The following is a 12,037-nucleotide window of genomic DNA, read 5'->3' as shown; positions in this document are numbered from 1 at the left end:
GTGCATGCAACAAAATTGGTCTATCTTATGTTAACAGACTAGGCCACAGTCAGAACTTCCTTCACAAGAAGCCTTGACGTGACGTGACGCGAGTGTTCGTTGATGCCTTGTGTGAGTGCCGCCATTTGAAATGCATTGTGGAAAGTTTTGACATGACATGATGTGACATGATGTCCTGTCTGAATTGGCCTTGAAGCTTACAACGTCATTTCGTATTAAAATCGTAGTAGTAGCGTACAAAAACTTCTTGGTATTTGTTGAGGCAAGATGGCAGCCTGAGGCTTCAGTAACAGATACGTCTTTTCAATCAAGTAATGTGTATAGGCTAATTCAGGGACAGTTTGCACTGGCCATAACGTCACACCAAAATATTGCATAATGCATTTCAAATGGCAGCATTCACACTGGATTTCATGTCAGAATACTGTCAAGGTTTCTCAAGAAGAATGTTTCGATGGATGACGTGATAGTCCATTGTTATCAGGTAACCCCCCCCCCCCTCCCAGCTCGTTTCCTGCCATTGCGTACACTACAGATCCATGTGCTCACTCCAAATTTCGTTTCATTATGCTTTCGTGGTTGATATCGGTTTTTATTCTAAGTCTTTGTTACTCGATAGTTTTGTTATTTGGCATAAATTGTTTTGTTTTGTTATTTATTTTGCTAAAATTTTTGATTTTGTAGTGAACGACGAAAAATTAATCGAAACAATGAGACAGCTTTCTGAATTATGTGACATCAGCAATAGGAGGTATTCAACTCTGTTAGGAAAGAAGCATTGTGGAACAAAACAGAATTAAAGAATGTGCGAAGTCTGATTCATGGACATCTTAAACCTTCTCACATTTGTGTTGTAGTTATTGCCTGCCTGCAGTGAACTTTCAGTAGCATTTCTTGTTGTAAATCATTAAGTCTGAACAATACAGCTTCATTTATGAATTGTATTTTTTCTTAGGGTACAGCTTTACTTCATAACTAAAACGAATTCCAACGAAGATATATAAAAAGAAATATATTTCCAAAAACTACTGAGGAATAACGCTTTACAGTGAACGCCAAAATATTTTTCCCTTATCACACCACTTCCTCCAAAAGGGAAAAACAACAAGAAACAGGTCAAATAAACAGATAAAGGGTTATTATTCGACTTCCTGCATTACAGTCTCTGCTTGCAGCAAATTAAATTGAGCTCAATTAAGTTGCTTTGTCAAAATATCAGCTGATTCTTTCCATCTATATGTTCCAACAAAAGGTCACCATTTAGACTGTTATATCCTAGCCAGTAATGCCAACCGAGCCCGCTGCCAAAAGGTTGGCAGCATCAAAGTCCGGACGCCGTCCGCATAAGCAGCGCCAGCGATACAGGAAATCGCCGCAAGTCTGCGCGCGCCACGGCTGCCTTCTGGCTTCTTAATCGCTGGAGTCGCGACCGCTAGGACAGTTCTGTATTCGCCGCTCAGTTGTATACTCGCCACCGATTTGTGTACTTGCTAGTCAGTTGTGTGTTCATCGCAGCAGAGTTGTTGTTTGTCGTCAGCCGACGCTGACCTAGCCGCTCCGACTCGAACTAGACAGATTTCTGTAGACACGGAGTTCACTACTGTGTTTCTGTATCTTCGTTAATAAAGATAAGTACCGACTTTTATTTAATCCGAGTGTTTGGGTTTTCATCTTTCTGTTCACTGTTCCAGCGGACCGGTCGGCCCGCTATTAAAAGTGTGGCGGTGATTTCGTAAGCCATTTCTACAGCGAAGTGTTTGTCGCTACGAACAACGCCACAAAATAGACATCTTTCACAAACATAAAAGTGTTGAAACTCTACATATTTTGACTGACGATGATATTTGGGGTTTTAGCCAATTTTAATGCACTGTCATTGTCAATATAAAGTACTTGCACCTGTTCTGGCATGTCAACTAATTCACATAATAAATGACATAACGAAATTAATCTTTGTCTCCTTCACTTGTTGAAATAATTTCTGCCTCTGTTGTAAATGTAGCCACCACTTTCTGCAATTTATTTGTCCATGTTATTGCCCAACCAGAGTATTTTGCCTCAATACCAGTCTTGTACTATTGTCCCCAGCGAAATCAGCATCATTGTAATTACTCAAATTATCTTCTGGGTCATAAATAATACTACCATTTAACATACCTTTCAGATACCAGAATATGCATTTCACTCGATTCCAGTCCCCAGTAGTTCGTTTTCCATACCTCCAGCTGCTTTATCCACTGCAAAAGTTATGCCTGGACAAGTTGCTAATGAGGAATATATAAGGCATCTAATTGCCTCACAATAGGGGATGGAGGACGAAACTGCTTCATCTTGATCATTTTCTTCATATTCTGTAGGAGTTGAAATCATATTGGTTTCTGCCATTCCAACTCTTTCCAATATTTGTTTCATGTATTTTTCTTGACTTATCGTAATCGTTCCATCTTCATTTTGCTTTATTTTTTTGTACCAAGGAAATTATCAAGAGTCCCTAGTGTCATATCAAATTCATGGTCTAAAGGGTTCAGAAAGGCTGTAATTTCTTCTTTGTCTCTGTTGACAGTTATACCACCACCAACGTAAATTACTACATAATTTCTGTTTTCATTATATTTGCGATAAAACGAACAAGGATCTGTAGTATCGTTTCGAAAACCCACGTTCTTAATAACTCTCATAAAACGTTTGTTCCAGCAGCGAGATACTCGTTTCTGTCCATAGAGACACCGTTTCAAGAGACACAATGTGTATTATCTCTGAGGCCTTATGGGTGTTACATATACACTTCATCTTGATGTATTCACAGTAGTGTGTCACAGGCATATTTTTCGATCTTTCTAAGGCGTTTGATACAGTTGACCACAAGATTCTATTAAATAAATTAGAAGCATAAGGAATAAGAGGGGGAGCTAATGATTGGTTTCGATCATACCTAGCAGACAGGGTACAAGAAGTAGAGCTAACACATACTTCAAATATATCAAAACATTTAGTAAAACACTTATCAGAACCAAAATACATTAATATAGGGGTTCCACAAGGTAGCATATTAGGACCAATATATTCCTGATATACATCAATGACTTTCCCACTAGTGTTACTCATGGTGAAAAAATTCTCTTTGCTGATGGCAGCAATATTAAAGTCACTGAGAAAACAAGAGAACTCCTTGCTGAGAAAGCAAATGAAACTCTCAAGGAAGTTTATAATTGGTCGATAGCAATAACGTGACATTGAACATAAAGAAAACTAATGTCATGAATTTCAGTTTGAAGAGGAAAAATGACAATGTTAAATTAAATGTGGATGACACCTCTATAGACTGTGTAACAAATGAAAAATTTCTAGGAATGATTACTGATTCTCAGTTGAAGTGGTGTGAACACAGGTACTTACAAACAGAATGTCATCAGCATGTTATGCCCTTAGAATTCTGTCATTAGTGTATAACATGCAGTGTCTTTTAGTTATATATTATTCATATGTGCAGAACAAATGCACAATTTATTCACACAATTTTCAAACTCCAGAAAAGAGCCATAAGAATAATAACCAAAAATACTAGTCGAGCTCATTGTATAGATCTGTTCAAAACACTTGGGATTTTAACTGTCCGCATGAATACATTCCCAAGTCAAATATACACATCAAATGTAACATTGTAAATTACTGCACAAACAGCTCTGTCCATGACCATGCAACAATAGATAGACTCAACTCACTTTTACCAAGTAAAAAGATACATAAAACTCAAAACAGCATTTTCTACCAAGGAATAAAACTATACAATAAATTTCCAAAACAAATTAAAGAAACTGCAAAAATGAACTTACTTAAAAAGGCAGGTAAAAATTACCTGTCACGCAATACATTTTATACATTGAAGGATTCTTAGATAAAACAGAGTAGGGGTTTGATAAAAAACGTTATACAAATAAGTAATAATAATAATAATGATTATAAAACATCCAACATTCCACATAACACCTCTACTTTATGTTTTTTCCTTCTTTTTTCCTTTCTAGAAATACGTACCCCCAAGCTATGCATAGCACAATACTAACACCTCCTCCTCTTTCTGACCTGAACATCTCACTCATTATGGATGGATGCTGACTCAGTTTTTCAGGATAGCAAATGGGAAGTACAGAAAATGGCCCAGAGATCACCAAAGTGTGTGTGTGTGTGTGTGTGTGTGTGTGTGTGTGTGTGTGTGTGTGTGTGTGTGTGTGTGTAGTGAGTGGAGTGTTATGACACAATGTGTGTATAGTGTGTGCAGTGACTGATAGTGAGATAGGAGTGAACGGTGTGGCATTACATTATTTAATAAGTTATTTGTAAAAGAGGGTATTGCATACCAGGAGTAAACCTAATGATTATGTCGAACTAGAAGTCTGTAATTATATGTGTGTACGAATCAGCTTATTTTATTGGTCTAAACTTGTTAATGGTTGAAATGGCTCTGAGCACTATGGGACTTAACATCTGTGGTCATCAGTCCCGTAGAACTTAGAACTACTTAAACCTAACTAACCTAAGGACATCAGACACATCCATGCACGAGGCAGGACTCGAACCTGCGACCGTAGCAGTCCCGCGGTTTCGGACTGAGCGCCTAGAACCGCTAGACCACCGCGGCCGGCCTTAACTTGTAAATACTTTGACATGTCCTATATCCTTGTAAAAAGAGATCTACAGATGAATAAAGCTACTGCTACTACTATTCCATTCACAAAGATCGTCTTTACATCAAATGGTTTTAACATCATCTTCCTTGAAGCAGATACTGCTAGGTAAATAAGAATGGTGTCATAACGTGCAACAGGACTATATGCATCTTCATAATCAATTCCTGCTTTCTGAATATAACTTTAGCAGCTAATCGAGCTTTGAAGTGAGTGCTTCCATTAGCTGCAAATTTTCGATGTAGAATCTCTACAACTTTGTAATTCTTTGGCATTCATGGTACATCCAGCTAACATTCGTGTATTATTTCGCTTTAGTGCTTCTGTTTCTTCATTTATAGCTTCTATCCATATTTCGTTTTCATTTGACTACACTACATCAAAAAAGCAGTGCAGATCTGTACTCGTATGTTCGTCAGCACTAACTTTTGTTAGCATCAAGAAATCATCACTTTCTATCCAGCCTGGTGTTCCTTATTGTGGTCTGCTCTCCAATTTACCTTCATCAGAAAATGCAGAGGAGACAGCTTTCAGGAATTCTGTTGATTCCGTGTTATTGTTGAAAGTCGGACATTTATGATTCTGCTGTGGGCATACACAAACTCTGAGTCTGACATATTATTATCGGGAGTAGTAGCGAGCAAGCAGTTGTTGAGAGGAGTCGGAAGTGGTCTTAACCACCCTGCGCTGGAGAGAAGCTGTGCATCATAAGACTTCCTAACCTCATATGATCGTGCTAGTAGCGATGGAGGAGACTTTGCTATTAATTGAGGAGTTTTTGGTAATTTACCTCTTTGCTGCACATAGTTGTTGGCTGCTTGCACACTGGAGAAATTTTGTCAGATTTGTATAAGTATATATTGAGAGTAATATTCGTATCTTTGTTGTGGCCAGAAACGTGTTTGTTGAGCACAGACATTGTGGAATAATTAAAAGTTTGTGTAAAGTTTGTCAGTGATTGAATAATATATTGCAAATATGATAGACTATAGACTTTATTGGTTTCTTTTATTTTGTTTTACACTGCTTAACACTAGTTGACCAAACCCCTCCTGATCATTCAATTTCTTTGTGTAAAAATATGGCAGTATTTGTTGTGATTATACTGACCATGCATTGCACTCTGTAGGGTTTGAAATATTGCTTTTGAAGTATTTTGGCATGTTGCTGATCATGCAGTTGCAGCACCAAGTCGAGGTAAGTTGTCTGTTGAGTACAGGAGCGTTGTAGAACAGTTGTTAGGAGACATCAGGGAACTTTTTAAAATTCGCAGTGGGATAGTTGAGAATTGATTTCTTTATAATTCGTAGGAGGTGTAACAATAGCCCGCATCTCGTGGTCGTGCGGTAGCGTTCTCGCTTCCCACGCCCGGGTTCCCGGGTTCGATTCCCGGCGGGGTTAGGGATTTTCTCTGCCTCGTGATGGCTGGGTTTTGTGTGCTGTCCTTAGGTTAGTTAGGTTTAAGTAGTTCTAAGTTCTAGGGGACTGATGACCATAGATGTTAAGTTCCATAGTGCTCAGAGCCATTTGAACCATTTTTTTGTGTAACAATATTCTGTTTCTTTCAGTTTCTTTTGTTGTCAATCAAAATTCTATTATTGTCACTGACGCAACATCACACATTCCAGTATGTCTTTTAAAACAGTTACGAACACCATTTCGCCTGTTGACCTGCCTGCGAAGATTTCGTATCGTTGGATGATTTTGCTACTGCATTTGCGAAATTTTATGCAATATTGGTTGGTCAGTAGCTGTTGCTTACCATTTTTTGTTGCTTGAGCACTGCTTTGCGACAATTGAAAACTTCTTATTTCAGCAATTTTCTAGTTCAGTAATTATTTTGTAACAGTTAAGTTGACAGTTTTGTGTTAAGATAGTTGTATAGCATCTTCGTGTCATTTTCTTTACTGCTACAATGACAATGAAAACTAGAGCACAGGCAGGAATGGACAAGACTGCCGAAGCAACTCCGAATGAAATTACGGAAAATTTGAGGCATAGTGTAGAAAATTCTTCTCAGGTTAATGACATCAGAGAACTTTCGAACAATACCGTGAACAATGAGAGTATAGGTTGTTATTTGCCAATCATGCATGGTGAACTGCAGGGAACTACACACATTTAAGAAGATCAGAATACCATAACATATTCCGATTTTGTTGTGAGAGATTCAGATATTGAATCTACTTCTACAAAGCAAAATAATTTTGTCTTCCCCTCTTTCAGTAATGATGCTATGCAATTAATACATGCTCAATTTCGTGAGAAATCTAGTAGAAGACATGCACAAAATTTCGAGCTGCAGGAGGAGAACTTCAAATTGCTTTGGGATGCGGCTAATGACAATTTAAATCGCAAATTCGAGGAAATGTCAGAACGGTTGAAAATTCAGGTATGTGAGGAACTCAAGTCAGATATTAATAGTCTTGAGTCCAGTTTTGATCATTTATAATCTGTTGATATTGCTGAGATGAGACAACAGACATCAGAACAGGCACTGCAAATAGAGAAATTAGTACAAAAGTTTGAGTCGTTACAGTTATAGACTAACACTGAAGTGTCAAAGAGGCAAAATCAGTCAGTGATGTTGCAAACATGTTGAAGAATTATCAGAGAGAGTGAAGCAAATGAACACTGATTCAGATAAAAGGTAAAACGATACTCAGCCAGCTCCATTCACTGATACTCATACTCTGTAACATTTTAAAGAAGGGCAGATGACAATTAATCAGAAATATAAACGTGGTGTAAGAAAGATACAGGAACATCTTGCCAATATCGAAGAAAAGATCGGCTGCAACAATGATGACAGTAGGTTCAATCATTATCATGTTGTAAATCATAATGAATGAACTAATTTTGGAAATGCTGATCACTTTCTCTGCAGTACATAATGACTGGATTGCAAGACATGGTATGAGAGAAAACTCATCTGTGCATAAAAATGAAGGTTTTGATCAAAAACATTTTCTCGCAGTGAAATTACAGGAGACATGTCACTTCTACAATATGGAAAAGCGAATTTGTACTGTCTTAGCATAATGCAAACTGTGCCAAAAGGCAAAAACCACCTACTGTTATGCACAGACCACCACTATTTATGATCATTCCTGTGAAAATAAGAGAATTAGCTGCTGTTGACATTTTAAGTCCTGCTACGAAATCTAAACATGGTCATTCATTTGTTATCGTACCTGTCGAGCTTACCAATAAATTTTTGTCATTTGCACCTTTATGGAAAGCTACTGCCAAATCTCTTTCCATAGCAACCATAAAGGATTTTCTGAAAGAACTAGGGAATGTTCACAAAGCAATTTCTGATAATGGTCCACAATTTTCTTTTAATATGTGGTTAAAAGCTTTTGAGACATAGAAGAATTAGAGAAATATTTGTGTCACGTTTTATGCCACCTTGTAACCCCTCAGAACGCATCATGAAAGAATTAGGTGAACCTTGCATATTGTATTGCCATCGTTGGCATAGAAATTGGGATTCACACCTACCTGATTTTGAAAATATCATTAAGGAAATGCCGAATGATTCCACAACTTTCGCTCCACTCCTTATATTAAAGAATAAACCACAACCAGATCGTATAGCACTGTTAGTTGCCTTCCTGACATAACAACGTTTAACACAGTGAAATAATTAATTTGGCATTGGAAAACATCAAGAAAGCTGCAGAGTAAGGGAAGAAGCTACAGAATCCACAAGTGAACACCAAGAATTTACAGGCAGGTCAGAAAGTGTTGCTCAAATCGCACCATTTATCTCGTAAAGGAAAGTCTTTACACAGCAAGTTTTTCTTGGTGTATGAGGGTCCTTCTTGCATACAGCAAATTGCACATGCAAATGCCACAGAAGTTGAAACCATATGACACATAAATCACGAATTCTTCATCATGTATCAAACATCAAAGTGTACAAAGAATAATACCCTAGGGGATTTACTGTACTTTGGTAAACATGTTCAGTGATGGGCATATGTGCTCCAGCTGTTGCAGTGCATTTTCTTACTTTAGCTTTCTGTCCTGTTTCATACTCTTAAACTAATATGTATATCTATTTATCTCTTACAGTCAATCTACTTATTATGGAATTTTAAAGAATAGTGAGGATCTATGATTTGTGTTGTGTGAAGAAATGAACTTTGAATTTGCTAAGCATTGTGTGACAAGCTGATAATATAGTGGAAACAGACAGTAGTTTTGCATCTATATTTGCACTGTGACAATACGGAATGGTATGCCATCTGTGAACGATTTGAATTCAGCTGGTATTATTCTGAGTTTACTGATGAAGTGTCTGACTGAAATATAATACTGTTACCTTTTGAGTTTGGAATTTTTCTTTTGAGATCTTGGTATAGCAGGGTATGCTTGGTTTTGAGGTTCTAAGATACCCATTTTTTTTCTTCAAGAAGATAGTTTGCTCATATAATGAAGTTTCTTGTGAGTTGTGGTGTCTTGTGATGTACATTTTGCTTTACCTTTACCAGACAGAATACTGTGCTATTTTTGAGGAAAGTGCATGAGATGACTTTTTCTGGGGGTGCATATTTTGTAAAAGTACATCATAACTGTAGAAGTATAGCTGCTTACCTTACGTTGAATGAGAGACTGTGTATGAGTGTTTCTGAATTGAGAACTGTATTTCTGATGGACAATAGTTTAATTAGGAGCATTTCTGACTAATACTTGTGCTGCTATTTATGAAATGTATTGATGAGTGAATCTAGGCAATATTGTGCGATATAGATGTGGAATATGATGAGGAATTTTGGTTTAGGATTGCCATATGAGGCTTATGATGTTATTGTGGGTTATTATGATGCAACTATTATATATTATGGTGCAATTATGGTATATTATGTTAAGTGGATTATGATTCATAGGATATAATGCTGAATGTTAATTAAGTATGTTGTTCTGAGAACGACAGACGAGGTATTATATACGATTTAGTGAGGAAACACTTATTTGCAGCTATTTGTGGGTAAGACAAGGTAAGGAATGTACACTCTTTAAACGATTCAACCCACAGCTGTGACACATACATGGAGATTCTGCCAGTGCATGCTTTATCGAAGGTAGAGTCTTCATAAGTGATTCATTTTGTCATAAAAGCATTTCTGAGATGATGCTAAGAGATATCGATTATGGAGAAGAAACGAATTACAATTTGAGATACCAGTCAAAAAACCTTCTATAAATATTGTAAACTCTAGAAAATATGGAACTTCTACCAGTATGAAACACCAGCTTTTGCAGATGATGTATTTTCATTTCGCATATTTGGAGGTAAGAGTGCATATGTGTAGGTATTTGTTGATTACAAGCAAGGATAGTTTTACAAAGACTTTTGCTCTACTGCTAAATTATGTTAAATATGCATGAAATGCATTTTCTAGCTTTGCAGAGTTGTGGAATGAAATTGCCTCAGAATTTGGTTTCCTACTTATTGCTGTTTACATTCACTATACTATTTTTTTGTACGTGTAATGATCATAATTGAATTTTTCTCCACTGCAGACATAATAAAAAGAACACAGAACTCTATGCATTTGTAGGAACTAAAGAATCTTTTTTCAGGTCAGAGTATGACATATATAGTGAACGAGCTACATCCTAACAATACGAATGTTGCAGTGGTCTGTTATGGAGAACTATATATTCCAGAACTACCCAGCCATGCTAAAACCACTGATCTGTGATGTGTATATAAATATGTTATGCCCTTTGACAACCTTTTCTTTGCAGCATGTAGCATTTTTACGTCTGCGTGCAAGTTCGCCAGCTACATTTTTATGCGTGTTCTAAATAACTGCATAAAATAAGTTACTTCAATAACAATTTTATTTCTGTCTTTCTCTTATGGTTTTGCTACAGCAGTGATCAGTGCTGATTCTTACATATTAAGTTACCGATTATATGATGATTTTTTCTATTGTCTTTAATCAATACTGTAGCTCAAGAGAAGTTACTTGTGCGTTGCAGCTTAGAGTAAGTTATGTCATTATGAGTTCCTTTATAAGATATGTCTTTTGAATGTCATATTTATTTTGCTGTTGACTAACTACATATGGCTGTACAATTCTGACCCCACACACAGGCAAATTGACATCTGACAATATTGGCCTTATGTTGTTACCTGCTATTGTCTATTCGATGATCATGTAAAAACTACTACAATTTTAAAACATGAAATAATTATGTTGTAATAATAAGGAAGTACTTTTGATAAACACAGACCCATTACTCAATGACTTGATATGTAATAAGTTACAAGAACTAAACTGAATATGCAGTCATAAGAAATGACATTCTGTACTAACTTATATTGATTCTGGCTCGAAACATTTATACTTGCATGCATACTCACATATAGTATTTCTGAAATATCTCCCACAGAAACTGGATTGTATGAACTTCATATTTTGATTGTTTACCTGTAGTTTTTACTGTGTATGTAAATGTATATTCCAACAATGCTAATTTTATACTGTATGATAATTTAAAAGACAAAGATCAATATCTTTGAGAAAATCTGTATGTGATTCAATGATGTGTGTCACATTTTCTATCTTCTGGATCAAGACATGCACTTTATGGTACGCTATGTACTGTACCACCAGAAAATGAATTGCCACTATGGGATTGGCCACACTTACGTAATTATCTGCAGTCATAGACATTTCAGTCATTTATTGAGAACTGAGCTTATGTGCCTATTCACATTATGTTTACTTTTATATTCAGGTGCCCATAACTTACAACTATTCATTTATTCACTATGATTTGTTTATGTAACTGTGCCATATTTTGACATTTTTTACACTCTTGGAGAACTATAAGTAACATTTTGTTATCCTGTCAAATTAAGTACCATTAATGTCAGTTGGAGATGTGCACTTATATGCACAAGATGATAGTTGTATTTTTTTCCTTGACTACATTTTGCTGCTTATCAGTTTCCTATTATGTACATAGCTTATGTAATCTTATGCCTATGTTCATGTATTCTACCACTTTTGTAAAACATCTGATGCTACAGTTCTCAATTTTGTTATGTAATAATTTTGCATTTACTCCTTGCCAACATGTTAGGCAAGAGTCAACCCACAAAATACTTAAAAGTGAGGCTGGGGTTATGAAAATTGGACATCTATGATTCTGCTACGTTCATACAGAAACTCTGAGTCTGACATATTACGAGTAGAAGCGAAAGAGTAGCTGTTGAGAGGGTTTGGAAGTGGTCAGATGCAGCCTGTACTAGAGAGTAGCCACGTATCATGAGAAGTTGTAGACTGCTGTGATCATGCTAGTAGCACCAGAGGAGATTTTACTATTAA

The sequence above is a fragment of the Schistocerca cancellata genome, chromosome 2, assembly GCF_023864275.1.
Source record: "Schistocerca cancellata isolate TAMUIC-IGC-003103 chromosome 2, iqSchCanc2.1, whole genome shotgun sequence".
Taxonomy (NCBI): domain Eukaryota; kingdom Metazoa; phylum Arthropoda; class Insecta; order Orthoptera; family Acrididae; genus Schistocerca; species Schistocerca cancellata.
Note: the sequence above shows the minus strand (reverse complement) of the source record.